The sequence below is a fragment of the Puma concolor genome, chromosome B1 (assembly GCF_028749965.1).
Source record: "Puma concolor isolate L17-30 chromosome B1, mPumCon1.1.hap2, whole genome shotgun sequence".
Lineage (NCBI taxonomy): Eukaryota > Metazoa > Chordata > Mammalia > Carnivora > Felidae > Puma > Puma concolor.
In genome coordinates this window covers 89,643,007-89,658,457 of record NC_141670.1, presented here as the reverse complement: position 1 = coordinate 89,658,457, position 15,451 = coordinate 89,643,007, and the positions used below count along the sequence as shown (strand labels likewise).

Genomic DNA, 15,451 nt, shown 5'->3' with positions numbered 1-15,451 from the left:
ATGTGACTTGTTACATAGGAGAAGTCAATTGCAAGTACAGTGAAAAATAATTCAAATACGTTGTTGACAAGTTCCCAATTAACAGGAAGGAAAAGTAGATAACACCTTTATTTCCAGAAGTTAGATAGAAAAAGTAGAGGGTACAGGGAAAAGAAAAGTATAACAAATCCTTTTGCTGTCGTCCTCGAGGCTGAAACAAAGGAAGGTGAGTATTCAGTGAAGAAAAGCTCCTATAGGATGCAAGAAGGAATTCATGAACTAATGGATGTTGTATACTGCTATGCATTTTCTCCTTTGACAGAAGATTGTTCCTAAGTCAAAAAGAGCAGTTTAACTGCAGGACATTCAAAAATACAGCAACACATTTTTAGATAAGAAGAGGCCAGAGTTTCTATTTCTCAGCTTTCACATCACTTTGAAAGGATACACCTATTCCTGCATACGCCTGCCATGTGCTCCTTCAGATGGTGGCAGGTTGAACGGATTTACCAGGAACTGAATGAAGAGACAGCCAAGCTTCAGAAAGAACCAAGATGGTGCTAAGTCTCTTGAAGGCAAACTCCAGAACTTTGATAGCAACGGGAGCATAGAACACTTCTATAGCAAACATCTATGGGAAGCTCTTTGGCCAGGTGTATGAGGGATGTAGACAGAGGTGAGCAAAAGACTCAAGGTTACCAAAAGGATGAACTGTCCCTCTTCAACCACTATGATGACACTTAAGCTGTTCTTCAAACACAGTAGACATCTGTGAGGGTCAATCAATAACAGAAAAACAACCCTGATAAGGAGTTAAATCTTCAGTAAATATCAGAAGAGCAGAAATTCTACTTTATTCTAGGCAGCCCAGCTAAATTATTACAGATCTCTGCTTCCCTTTCAGCTGAAAGTAGTCATATAGATGTAAGTAAAGCGTACTGAAACTTCTGGAAATTCCTTAAATGGAAGATAAACAGCCTGTTTACTGACCTCCTTTCTTCTACTTGGAATGTGGGTATTATAGACGGAATTATAGATGATTTCTTGTGACTCTGAAATTAGAACGTCATGCTAATCATGGCAGAGGGAAAAGATAGAAGATGCCTTGGTCCCCGAAGGACTATGGGGGTGTCAGGCCAGCTGTGATCCTCCTTTCTCCAGAACTGGGTCTGAACTGCCAATTTTTGAAATAGTGCTATATGACAGAAAAATAATTTAAACTGATAATATTTATGTTTTCTGTTCCCTAAGTGATACAGAATTTGGTACCTAAAGCTATAATGCCGCATAAATGTGGAACTGATGAACAGAGAGTCTGGGAGGTAAATAATGAGGACTAACAGATATCAATTGGAAATTTCAGCGTGGAAACCTAGTGACCCTTGTAATGCATTGGTAGATGATTTGGTCAAACTTTCACCTTCCTTTTATTTTTACCTTTTGATTTTTTTATTACTCAGAAAAAGTTCCTTTTTTTTTTTTTTTTTTTTTTTTTTTTTTTTTTTTTTTTTAGCTTTCTGACTCTGTTCTTATGCCTTCTTCAACACTTTCACTATGATTTACTGTTCCTTGATAAGGAGGGCATGCTTGATCCTGTCACCAACACATTTAGTACACATGGAACAACTATGGGCCCTGCTGACGTGTGGTTTGTTTTAGACAATCTCATAAGAACTGTAGGTTTCATACCATAAACTCCTCAAAGTCGGCCTGGGCTCACGCCACATGCAGATTTTTGGTGCTTTCCTAACCTTTTTGGTACAAAGGAAACGATTCTATTACCAGGGGTTCGGGGCATCCTAGTTTTGTTAGAGGTTGTATTGTAGGACAGCCCACAATGATATGTCAAACACTGGACCACTCGGAATGCCTATGGACACGGTCTCTGGAGGAGGTACCTTTCTTTTTTTGAATAGTAGACTGAGTCATCAGACTATAGCGCTAAGATGAATTAAGAAAAGATTCAGAGTATTGGCGCATATTGGCTGTTTTGTATTGTGTTTAGCAAAATCCTATACAGCAGAAAAGTCAGACTAGAGCTAGTCACTCTCTAAGGTAAGAGAAATCACAACACCATTAAGTGATGCCTTTACATTGTTAAGAAAGGCAAAGTTGGCAGAGTCAACCTTGGGGCAGTGCAGGGCTGAAGAACCAAGTGCTACTCTTCTCCAATCTGAAATGATTTACCTGGGGATAAAGTGGCATGGCACATGGCATACATTCTCATGGGCACAAATGCTGGACATTTAAAGAAGATCTAAACGATCATTTGAGAGGCAAAACAGTTTTATTACAACTACTATGTGACCCCTTGGGGAGCAATGTCAGACGCAGTTATCTCTGGAATCTTCAAAATTCCTTGGGCTTTGCCTGGTTAAAAACAAACAAACAAACAAACAAACAAACAAACATCCTATGGAATGGGCAAGGTACTAAAAGGGCATAGGAAGCAGAATGAAAATGATTTGACCTATGGCTCAAACACACCATTTAAGTGCTATAGGATTGGCCAGTTATCACCTTAGTGTGCATTTCAAATTTGTTGTCAGCTACATCATTTCAAATTACCTTAATCTGTGGTTTACTCTTTGGCAATACCCTCCATCATTGCCTCCTACCTTCTTTAAGTGTTGTATATTATTTATTTTGAAATATTTCAGACATGTAAAAGGGAATTATAAATAATATTGTTGTACATGATATGTGTTATTATATATTATATATGTTATACATATTATGATATATATTCTCTTATAACAATATAAACAATGGGCAGCCACCACCCAGACTAAGAAATAAACCTCTAAAAGCACAGTTTTAGGTCACTTTTACCTCTTACTGCCCCCTCCTGCCAGAGCCAACTGTAATCCTTAATTCCATCTTTATTATTCACATATATGTTACAAATTTGCTACTTATATTCTTGTCTCTAAATAATCTTGTGCACAATTTTCCTTTATTTCAACTTCATATACTTTAGATTTACCCAATTTAATAAATGCAAATCAAGTTCACCATTTTCACTATTAGGTAGCTTTCCACTGGATGACTATACCAAATGCACTGGTTTCATTATTTATCTTGTTTTGGGATTTTATTATTGTTAATGTTGTTTTCTTCTAGCAAAAAATATGATACAAATATTATTTCTATATATTTTTTCTTATACACTTGTGAAAGAGTTTATGTTTTGTACTTTGAGCCGTAGGGTATGGTGGTTATAAGGGTATGCACATATTTACCTTAATAGGGATTTCCAGATTGCTCCCCAAAATAGCTATAAAAACTTACACTTCCACCAGCAGCAATATGTTGGATGTCCTATTTCTCTACAGCATTACCAACACTGTTATTGGCAAACGTTGAAATTACTGTCTAGTTTAGGGGCATAGTTTTGCATATCTTCTGATGAAGTTGAAATACTTTTCGTATATTTACAAGTTACAGCCCCCTCAAGAAAATGAGTTTACATATTTTGCCACTTTCATAATTTATCAATTTCCATCTTTTTTTAAATTATTTGTAGGAGGGTATTTTGAAGTCCAGGCACTAATTCTCTGCCAGTTATATGCATTTCAAACATACTCTTCCAGCCTAGAACTTGAATTTAACTATTTTTAAAGCTATTTTTTTCAGAAAAAGTAATTTTAATATAATCAAATTATCATACTTTTTTCAATGTTTTCTGTTTTCAGATATATTTTTTTAAATTTTTTTTAACGTTTATTCATTTTAGAGACAGAGAGAGACAGAGAATGAATGGGGGAAGGTCAGAGAGAGAGGGAGACACAGAATCTGAAACAGGCTCCAGGCTCTGAGCTGTCAGCACAGAGCCCGACACGGGGCTCGAACTCACGGACCGCGAGATCATGACCTGAGCCGAAGTCGGTTGCCCAACCGACTTAGCCACCCAGGCACCCCATTTTCAGTTGTATCAATAGATACCTGTACCCTTCAGTCATGAAAAATATTCATATTTTCTACTAATTGTTTCTGTTTACTTAACAGGATAATTTAATACTCAGGAATTTTGTATATGATGTGAAACAAAGATTCACTTTTTAAAATTTTTATTATTACTTAAAAAAAATTTAACATGTATTCATTTTTTGAGAGACAGAGAGAGAGCACAGGCAGGGGAGGGGCAGAGAGAGGGGGAGACACAGAATCAGAAGCAGGCTCCAGGTTCCGAGCTGTCATCACAGAGCCCGATGCGGGGCTTGAACTCATGAAACCCAAGATCATGACCTGAGCCAAAGTCAGACGCTTAACTTACTGAGCCACCCAAGCACCCCATTATTATTATTATTTTTAATCTTTATTTAACATTGAAAGAGAGAGAGAGGGGGCAAATGGGGGAGGAACAGAAAGAGAGAGATGGAGACAAAGAATCCAAAACAGGCTTCAGGCTCTGAGCTGTCATCACAGAGCCCGATGTGGGTCTCAAACCCACGAACTGCAAGATCGTGACCCGAGCCAAAGTTGGCTGCCCAATCGACTGAGCCACCCAGGTGCCCCAAAGATTCCCTTTTTTGAATGGAAAACTATTTTTAGCATTACTTGTTAACTTCTTCTTTCTTCACTGATTTATAATCTGTCATATATAAAGTGTTCAGAGATACATGGTTCCATATCTGGGTTCTTTCTTCTGTGGCATTGTCTTCACCACAGCAAAATTCCAGTGTCTCAATTACATTACTTTAGAGTATGTTTTAACATGTGTCACTGCATCAACTGACTCTTTGCTCTTGTCTGTCATTGGGTCTTTACTAGTTCATATATATTTTCTTATCAGCTTTGTCAAGTTCTACCAAGAAAATTGAAATTTTTCACAATGGCTTTATACCTTAACTTGAAGACAATTGACATTTTTGTCATAATGAATCTTTTTTATGTCTACATATTTTCATATATAGTATATGTCTATTCATTTGTTGATGCCATCTTTTATAGCATTAATAAAGTTTCAATTTTTTTTCTCTATAAAGGACTCAGACATCTGTTGTTGAATGCATTTCTATAAGCATCATATTGTAAGTTTTATCCTTTAAAACTAGTATTTTCTTATTCTTTTTTTATCCAGTGAATAGGGATGTAATTAATGGCAAAATGATTTTGTAGCCAAGAAACCTACTTAAAATCTTATCGACTCTATTAATGTGTTAGTATATTATCATTGTTCCTTCTTTCCAGTCCCTATATTATCTTATCTTTGTGTTCCTGAATTGGCTAAGGCCTCAGATATAATGTTGCATGAATGTGGTAGGAATAGACATTTTTTCTCATTCTTTGCTCATAAAGAATATACTTCCAAGATTTTACCATTAAATATTATGTTGTTCTTTATTAACTTTGAGAAGTTAATAAAATTTTCTGCTACCCTTATGTTTTTATGATAAATGGGTATTTATTGTTGGTAAAGGCATTTTCCACAACATACCTAATCATAGCTTTTTCTCTCCTTTAATTTAACTAAGGAAAATTGTATAGGTAGATTCTCTAATAAGTCTATCCATCCTTGCCTGCCTGGGATGAAACCTACTTGATCACAATACATTATATCTATATATTGCTTGGTTTATTTTGCTAAAATTTGTAGGATGTTTACCTTTTTCATACTGGTGTTAATCTTATGATGACCATACCAGATTTTCTGCAAAAGAAAAATGGTAAAGAACAAAGGAAGAACAATTTGGAACACACAATGTATACAATCTTCAATATGTTTTACATTTATCTCATTTAAATTTTATAACAGCTTTATAAGATAGGTGGTCTTTATGACTCATTTTCAACAAAAGTTTAAGAAGGTAGAATAACCCTCTCAAGAACTAAAAATGTTTGAGGACAGAGGCTGTCTTTGGGAAAACTACGCTATCTGTTAGAATCTTAGTTTTAGACCTATTTAAATGGTAGATTATACAAAATCCTTCATAGGTACCTAAACATTTTTTTTTAGTTCTTTCTTCATCTGCCTTCTGTCTTCTGAACATTATGCCTCTAAGACTTTGCTATTCCCTTTATTTTACTTTGAAATACAATTAAATATGCACTTCTTATGCATTTCACTTGACTGTGAGCCTCAGAAAGAAGGTCGGTAACTATCCCTTACCTGTTTTTTGAAACTGAGTGCCGTACCTTGTATGTTGCTTTGTAAATATATAATGAAACAAACATATATTTTTGTAGTGAATTGAATTATTCTTCCTTACAGCCAGAGTTTATATTTTGGAGAAGTTGTTGATTTTCCTTGTACTGTATAAAAGAGAAAATTCCCTTGAGTAGTGAAGGAGAAAATTAGTTTAGAGGAGAAACAAAGTAATTAACATAGGATATAAAACAAGCAATAAAGACAGCCAAAATATAACAAACATAATGAAATTAAAATGGCATTAAGGGAAATATCAAAGTCATAAGAATCAAAAACTGGTAAACTAAAATTGCGACTTATTAAATTGTATATAATCAACATTCTAAAAATAATATCTTACAGAGTATTTCTGCAGGCTCTGTTGGGTAAACTTACACAAAAGTGAGGTAATTCAAGATCCCAAGAAAATGAGGAAACTGAAGGGAAAATGCAGCATTTTATCAGCCTGGGGAAATGACTACAAAGACTGCAGAGCAAAAATAGAGGGAATAAAGATAGAAGCACCAAAATATCTTTCATTTTTGTTGACTAGTTCCATTTTCTTACATAAAATTTATTTTTATTACCATTTCTCAGCAAACAACTGGAACTTTGAAATCACAGTATAAGAAATAAAGTATTGTCCCCTATTTCACTTCTTATATTGTTTTTAGTTTTTATCTTAATAAAACACGTAATACTCTGCAACTATAATTCAGATTCCATTTATTGTCTCTTTTTATGAAGAGAAGCATGTACTCAGAGTTTACATTTGAGGCATAATTGAGTCACAATGTTCACATGTCAGTTATTTTATTAATCTATTTTAAGGATACATTTACATAATTAATTATTTATAGTGTTATATTTGTATGTTTGTATTTCCCCTTGGAGGGAAATATATATATATATATATATATATATATATATATATACACACACACACATATATATGGATGTATATATCAACATAAACACAGACTTCATGAGCTTATATTCTAATTATGGGGCAGAGCTGGGCGAAAGGCATTTTTGAGAACAACAAAATACAAAAACACAATTCTAATTATAAGTACAAAAGTGTTTTAGAGAAAATAAAGTTCGGTTGCAAATTTTGGAAGATTCATTTTTTGTCTATAGATGTACAATTTCTCTAGCACCATTTTTTGATAAGGGACTCTTCCTTCATTTAGTTATTTTTGTTCCTTTATCAAAGGCTAAGTCAGCATATTTGGATCTATTTTTGAGTTTTCTGTTTGATTACATTGGTCTATATGTCTTCCCTTTTAGCAATACCACACAGTCTTGATTATGGTAGACTGGAAATAGAAGTCTCTTCCAATATTAAGTCTTTCATTTCTTTCATCATCTTTTGATAGCTTTTAGCATACAATCCCAGTACACGTTCTGTTGGATTTACACATACTTATTTTATTTTCTTTGGTGCAATTGGAAATGATGTGACATTTTTTATTTTGTTTTCCAACTGTTTATTGTCAGTGTGTAGAAATTCAATTGACTTTTGTGTGCTGATCTTGAATCTAATGACTCATTAGGCCTAGGAATTTGTTTTTGTTTTTGTTTTTCTGTATATTCTTTAGGATATTCTACATACACAATCGTGTTATCTGCAGTCTTTTTCCTCCCTTTTCCTCCTTTTCCAATCTTTTCCTTGTATTTCTTTTTTTTTTTTTTTTTTTGTCTTATTGCAGTGACTAGAAATTTTGGAATTATGTAAATAAAGTGTTGAAAGAAAACATTCTTGCCCAGATCTTGATTTTAGAGAGGGAACATTCAGTCTTTCATCATTAAGTGTGAAGTTAGCTGTAATTTTTTTCCTTTTTTTATGATATTGAGGAGGATCTCCTCTATTCATAGTGCACTAGAAGTTTTATTTTTTTAATTATGAATGGATATTGAATTTTGTCAAATGTTTTTTCTATATCAATTGATATCATGCTATTTCCTTATCAGTCTGTTTATATGGTGCACTACATTGATTGATTTTCAAATACTGAGCCACCTTTTTTTTTTTTTAATTTTTTTTTTTTTCAACGTTTATTTATTTTTGGGACAGAGAGAGACAGAGCATGAACGGGGGAGGGGCAGAGAGAGAGGGAGACACAGAATCGGAAACAGGCTCCAGGCTCCGAGCCATCAGCCCAGAGCCTGACGCGGGGCTCGAACTCACGGACCGCGAGATCGTGACCTGGCTGAAGTCGGACGCTTAACCGACTGCGCCACCCAGGCGCCCCTGAGCCACCTTTTTATACCCAAAATCAGTGTCACTCATAATGGTGTTTTGTCATATTTAAAAATATATATATTTACAGGAGATTGGGTGGATCAGTTGATTATGTGCCCATCTCTTGATTTTGACTTAGGTCATGATCTCATGGTTTGTGGGTTCAAGCCCTACTTTGGGCTCTTCACTGACAGCACAAAGCCTACTTGGGATTTTCTCTCTCCCTCTCTCTCTGTCCCTTCCCATCTCTCGCGCACACTCTCACTCTCTCAAAATAAATAAACTTTAAATAAAAAAATAAATTTATTTATATAAACATATTTAAATTTTTTTCAAAGTTAAAAGTTTTGAAAAATTATACTGATAGAAATATATAAAAGTTACATTTGATTTGCTAAAATTTTGTTGAAGATTTTGCATCTGTATTTCATGAACGTTATTGGGACCAGGTCACTTCCATCTTGGAAGACAACAAGGTGACTCTACCTGAACTTTTAGTGAGCTTTTCTAAGATGGCAGAAGGGTGTTTCTATTATTTAGATTGTTGAAATGAAAGAGTAAAAGCTCACTATGGAAGAAATAACACAAAATGAAAGTAATATTGGATAATGTCTTACTTTTAGCTTGAGGAAAAAATAAATAGCGATTTATTTTTAATAATGTGATGAATTATTTTGGCCTCTTGGAGTTCTGAAACTTTGGGTCATTGCTTCTAATACTTTAATTAATTTAAGACATGGAAAGAGGAGAAATTAATATCCTTTAATATTTGACAAATAAATCCCACACCCAAATTAGCTCAAGTACCAAAAAAGTTTATTAGGTATCTTTTCAAAGTTCTTTAGACCTTGATATACAGAGATTAGGTATTACTCAGATTATACTTAAAGTACTATAGAATATTTACTCATGACACTCCTTTTGATTATCAGGAAAGCAATATTTCAGCTGTAAAAAATATAGATTTGTGTTACAAACAATTTTCAGGCTAGCTCATCAAACAATTTCTAAGAAAAATATTCTATATACACTTCTAATTAATGTAAAACAGTTTAATAATTCCATAATTTAAAAGTTGAACTATAACTTGAAACATACATTTCAAAAGGAAATATGACAATTCAAAGTAGTCAGTCTCAAATATTTTTTATCAGAAGTCATTAAAATTAATTACCATGTTTTAACACTTGAATTGCACTTACCTGAACAATTTTTTTCTAATGAAAAATTTAAAAAAAGGTAATTACAAAGAATAACTTACTACTGTATGTTTATTTTTACTTCCCAGGCCAAGTAGTAAATCTGATCTTTAATTATATGTGCTAACAATATTCTCACAAAATCTACTGTTGCTATGTAAACATGGGTTAGACAATATTTATAAAACTTTATATGTTAATTTACAATTTTCTGCTCTACAAATGTTTGCATAAATAATAGATCGGGGTGTTGCTGTTTCCATGATCTTTGTTTAATTGGAAACACTCTTGGCAATTCAACATAATTGTAGGCAAAATGTGACAGATAATTTCTTCTTTGCATTAAATGTGATTATACGAGCTGTCTGTAAATTTTCAAAAATCTTCCTATGTCACTGTAGATTTTCTGTACCATCTAATGAGAAACCACTGTGTTTAATTGTGTTATCAAATATTCAAAATTTATTTTAACAGTTCCAGAAAAAGAAGACTAATGGTGCTGTTGAAGGGAGATTATTAATAAAACACAGATATGCCCTTCTCTGGAGATCTCTCTCTCTCTTTCCCTCTTTCACGCTCTCTCTCTCTCTCTCTCTCTTACACACACACACACACACACACACACACACACATTCACAAGTAAATGAAATCTCTTTCTTCTAGAGATCTACAGAAGAGGACAAATGAATACAGAGATTACCAATTTAGAACATTCATTATGAACCTATAAACAAAAACAAAGGTAAAATATGGTCCTAAAATTTAGGATTAATTAAATTCTGTCACCCAAAACCATGTGTACATACCAATACACCTACATACATGTACAGAAAGTCCACTAAGTCCCTCCATCTTAACACAAAATCTTCCTTAAAATGAAAATATCTTCTCATGATACAAAGAGAAAAGTTAATGTGCATATGCCCATCTCATGTCAGAGTCTTCTTTATTATGACACCTTAACACCTGACACTATTGAAAGGGCTATCAGTTGCCAAGTTCTGTCTAGTAACATACAGCTTCTGTGTGTGTGTGTGTGTGTGTGTGTGTGTGTGTGTGTTTATGTGATTAAGTATCTTCAGAGAGTCTCAATATGTTCAATATTGAAGAAATTCTAACTTGCTAACACTAGGACACAGAATTGGGAATGAGGAAGAGTTAAGAAAGTGCTTTTGAAAAACTAAACACCATGGTTGACACAAAACTGTCTGCAACAGAAGGGAAGCAAATTCTGCAAAAGGGCAAGAAACTCACTGGACACTAAGTGAAATAAAAAATTCACATATAGGCAAATTAATTTAGGATGTTACACTTTAAAGGCAAGAAGAATGTTTAAACCTTCCATTCAGACAGAAAATAATAAAACAACAAAGACAATTGGATCCCCAAGACACAAGCATCAGAATAACATCATACTTTTCACCAGAGCACAGATGTTAAGAAAGTCTGGTGAAAGGTATAAAAGCAGGAAAGAAAAAAATGTGATGAAATCTAGATTCCTATATCACATGAAATTATGAAGCAATTTTTATTCATGGAAAATCACTGAACATCTACTTGCATGAAAATATCTTCTCAAGGAAATTATCTATATATTGGCTCCAGAAAGTGAGAATAAAAAACAAGAACTGTGAAAGGTTTTTTTGTCTTTTTTTTGTCTTTGAAAAATTTTTAAATGTTTATTCATTTTTGAGAGAGGGTGTAAGCAGGGGAGGTGCATAGAAAGAGAGAAACAGAGGATTCAAAGCAGGCAATGCTCTGCCAGCTCAGAGCCTGATGAGCTCAAACTCACAAACTGTGAGATCATGACCTGAGCCAAAGTTGGATGCTTAACCAACTGAGCCACCCAGACGCCACTGAATTATTTTCTTATGGTCTTAATTTTCAACTTTTTTTCACCAGTAGTTCTCCTACAGCAGCACTAGGAAGCTGTGGAAGTGGAAAGTTTACTTAAAAAAAATGCCATGGGGACAAATTGAAATTCTGTCAATTAAAACTATATGTAAATTGACTTCTAGGAAATGACTTTCTTGTCATATAAAATATATATTAGAACATACAGTTTTATCAATAAGCAAAATCAAATTCAATCCGAAAATATTGGTTGTTGATTATAATGTTGCAAAATATAGTCATTACCACAAAAGATGTAAACACAATATCAGCATGATTTCAAAAGTTAGAACAATGTTAAAAAATGAAAAATACATTTGCTGTTGACACTAGGAATATCCAGTTTTGAATGGCATTGCTGCTGTGACCGAAGAAGAAATGCAACTACACATACTAATGTTCTGCATTGAACAACAGTTACACAATCATAATAATTAATATTTGCCAATTTTCAACGTCATCATTCAAGCTACAGAGAAAATACAAAGCATTTGATTATGTGTGACACAATAGAATACAATATTTTCAGTTTTAAAATGAAAGGCAAGAGGAGTTAAGATGACAGACTAGTAGGAGGACCTTATGCTTACCTCATCCCTCAAACACAGCTAGATCAATATCACATCATTCTGAACGCACAAGAAATCTATCTGAGGACTGACAAAACAAGCTGCATGACTGGAAGGAGAGAAAAGGCCACATCATGGAGAGCAGGAGATGGAGAGACATGATTTGGGGAGGAAAAGATCATCGGTGTTATAGACAGGAGGGAGTCCTGACCTCAGAGAGGAGAAAGAGAGAGAAGGAGGGAGGAGAGCAGTGCACAAGGGATCTCACAAGGAAATCTCTTGTACAAAGCCATTGGTTAGGAAAATGAAAGGGGCTGATTATCTTGAATATTTACAACCAGTTGAGCTCAAAGACTGGAGTTTTAGAGTTCCAAGTCATGGATGATATAGACCCTAGCAGGTGCCATGGTACTATGGAGAAGGAAGGCACAGGCTCAGGAGTGAGCTGCATAATCTGAAGATCCTTTGGGATATACTGGGAGAGAGGTTTCCCTGTTCTTGGAATACATCTGTGAGAGGTGGCATTATCTCTCAGGGGACTAAAGAGCTGGCAGATGGCATTATAGTCCCTCTCCCCTTGAGCATAGGAGCAAAGACACCTGCTGTGGGTGGCTAACCCAGACTCAGCCTTTTTGCTGTGCTTTACTATAAACTCCAAATCCTTGTGCATTTCTGTGACTGCCATTCTGGGATAAACTTGCACCAGCCCCAGCTTAATGATCTTCCCTCAGGGGACAAGCACCAGTCCATGCCATGCTGGGTCCCTAAATTTTGGAGTTTTAAAATTCAGCCTATGTTCCTTAGATAAAACCCAGGTGCACTGCATTGCCAGCCAGGCAGATGGTCTGGAAGAGACAGGCTGAAGGCAAGGATATGAAGGATACCCAGGACTACATTAGAGGGGACTGTTTTTTTCCCATGAGGGCTTCACTATTGACATCATATTTCTCCCTTGCCCATCAGCACAGACTGACTTCAGTGAGCAGCACAGCCCCCACACTGGACGTCTGAACAGCTTACACCAAGTTCCACCCCACCCCACCCTGTGCTCTGCAGGTGCCTAAATGTGCCTGAGAACCAGGGCAGCAGGCTTCTCCCTCAACCAACCAACAGAATACCCCTCACACTACACTCATCAAGTCTACTGACTATAGAATGCTGCAAGGCTTCAGCTATAAGGGAAATGGGATCTAATGTCTATTAACAAGCAGACCAGAGAATACCTAGTTAAAACTTGCCAACTCTAGACAAGGCCCAAACACCCCCTACTGCAGGAAAGGAGAAACTGTGACAGGACTGACTTGAGGGAAAGAGCAGCCAAAACATAGCAGCAGACTGCACACAGCATACATCAGAATCACTTAATGAAGCACTAGGCCCTGGAAAGTATGTGATCTCTTCTTAACAAAACCATTAGTCTCAGGAGCAGGAAACATAACAGGCTTTCCTAACACACAAAAGAAGACACAGACTTAGACAAAATGTCCAGATAGAGGAGTTCATTCCAAAAGAAAGAACAAGAAAAGATATGGCCATGGATCTAATCGAAACGTATATAAGTAATATACTTGATGCATAATTTAAAACAACAATTATAAGAATACTAACTGGGCTTGAGAAAAGCATAGAAGACACCAGGGAATCAATTTCCAGAGATAAAAGACCTAAAAACTAGCAAGGCTGAATATAATCAAGATGTGAAACTGTGTAGATGTAATGACAAGGATGGAAGAAGCAGAAGGATGAATAAATTATATAGAAAAAAATATGGAAACTAATGAAACTGAAAAGAAGAAGAAAAGAAGAACATTGGATCACTAATGTAGACTTAGGGAACTCAGTGACTCCATAAAGCATAATAATATTTGTATCATAGGAATCCACGAAAAAAAAAGATAGGGAATAAAGAGCAGATGGTTTATTTTAGGAAATTAGAGCTGAAAACTTCCCTAATCTAGGGAAGGAAACAGACATCCAAATCCAAGAGGCACAGAGAACTCCCATCAAAATCAATAAAAGAAGGCCAACAACAAGACATATCACAGTAAAGTTTGAAATACAGAGATAAGGAAAAAATCCTAAAAACAGCAGAGGAAAAGAAATTCTTAACTTGCAAGGAAAGACAAATAAGGTTAACAGCAGGCCTCTCCAAAGAAAGATGGCAAGCCAGAAGGTGATGGCATGATATATTCAACATGCTAAATGGGAAAAAGCTGCAGCCAAAAATACTTTATCCATCAAGGCTGTCATTCAGAATAGAAGGAGAGATAAAGATTTTCCTGGACAATCAAAAATTAAAAGAGTTAATGACCACAAAACAACCCTGAAATAAATATTATAGGAGACTCTTTGAGTGGGGAAAGGAAGACCAGAAGTGACAAAGACTAGAAGAGAACAGAGAAAATCTCCAGAAACAAATTAACAGGATATAAAATGACACTAAATTCATATCTATCAAAAATCACTCTGAATGTAAATGTACTAAAACTCCAATAAAAAGATATAGGGTAACATAATGGACAAAAAAACAAGACCCTTATATATTCTGCCTACAAGAGATTCATTTTAGACTTAAGGACACCTGAAGATTGACAGTGAGGGGATAGAGAACCATTTATCATGCCAATGGATATCAAAAGAAAGCTGGGATAACCATATTTATAGCAGACAAAATAGATTTCAAACCAAAGAGACTCTAACAGGATATTGGACATTATATCATAATTAAGGAGTCTATCCAACATGAAGATCTAACAATTGTCAATATTTGTGCCCCCAATTTGAATGAACCCAAATATATAAAACAATAATGACAAACATAAACTTATTGATAATAATACAATAATAGTAGGGGACTTTAGCACCCCACTTACAACAATGGACAGATTATCTTATCAGAAAATCAACAAGGAAACAATAGCTTTGAGTGGTACACTGGACCAGATGGACTTAACAGATATATTCAGACCATTTCAACCAAAAGAAGCAGAATATGTATTATTTTCACATAAGCATTGGGCATTCTCAAAAGTAGATCATAAATACTGGGTCATGAATCAGGCCTCAACAAATACAAAAAGATTAATATCACACCATGTACATTTTATAACCACAATGCTATGAAATTTGAATTCAATCACAAGAAAAAAATTGCAAAGACCACAAATATGTGGAAGTTAAATAACATCCAACTAAAAAAATGAATGGGTTAGGAGTGCCTGGGTGGCTCAGTTGGTTAAGGGTTTGACTCAATTTGGCTCAGATCATGATCTCAAGGCTCATGAGATCAAGCCTCATGTCGGGCTCCATGATAACAGTGTGGAGCCTGATTTGGATTTTCTCTCTCCTTCTCTCTCTTTCCATCCCCATTCATGCTTTCTCTTTATCTCTCAAAATAAATAAATAAACATTTAAAAATAATGAATATTTTAACCTG

At 35.0% G+C, this 15,451-nt stretch overlaps 1 pseudogene; it reads right to left on the bottom strand.

The window, feature by feature from the left end:
- Positions 1 to 460: 460 nt before the first annotated feature.
- Positions 461 to 2,184, bottom strand: LOC112858823 (large ribosomal subunit protein eL34 pseudogene; annotated as a pseudogene).
- Positions 2,185 to 15,451: the final 13,267 nt, after the last annotated feature.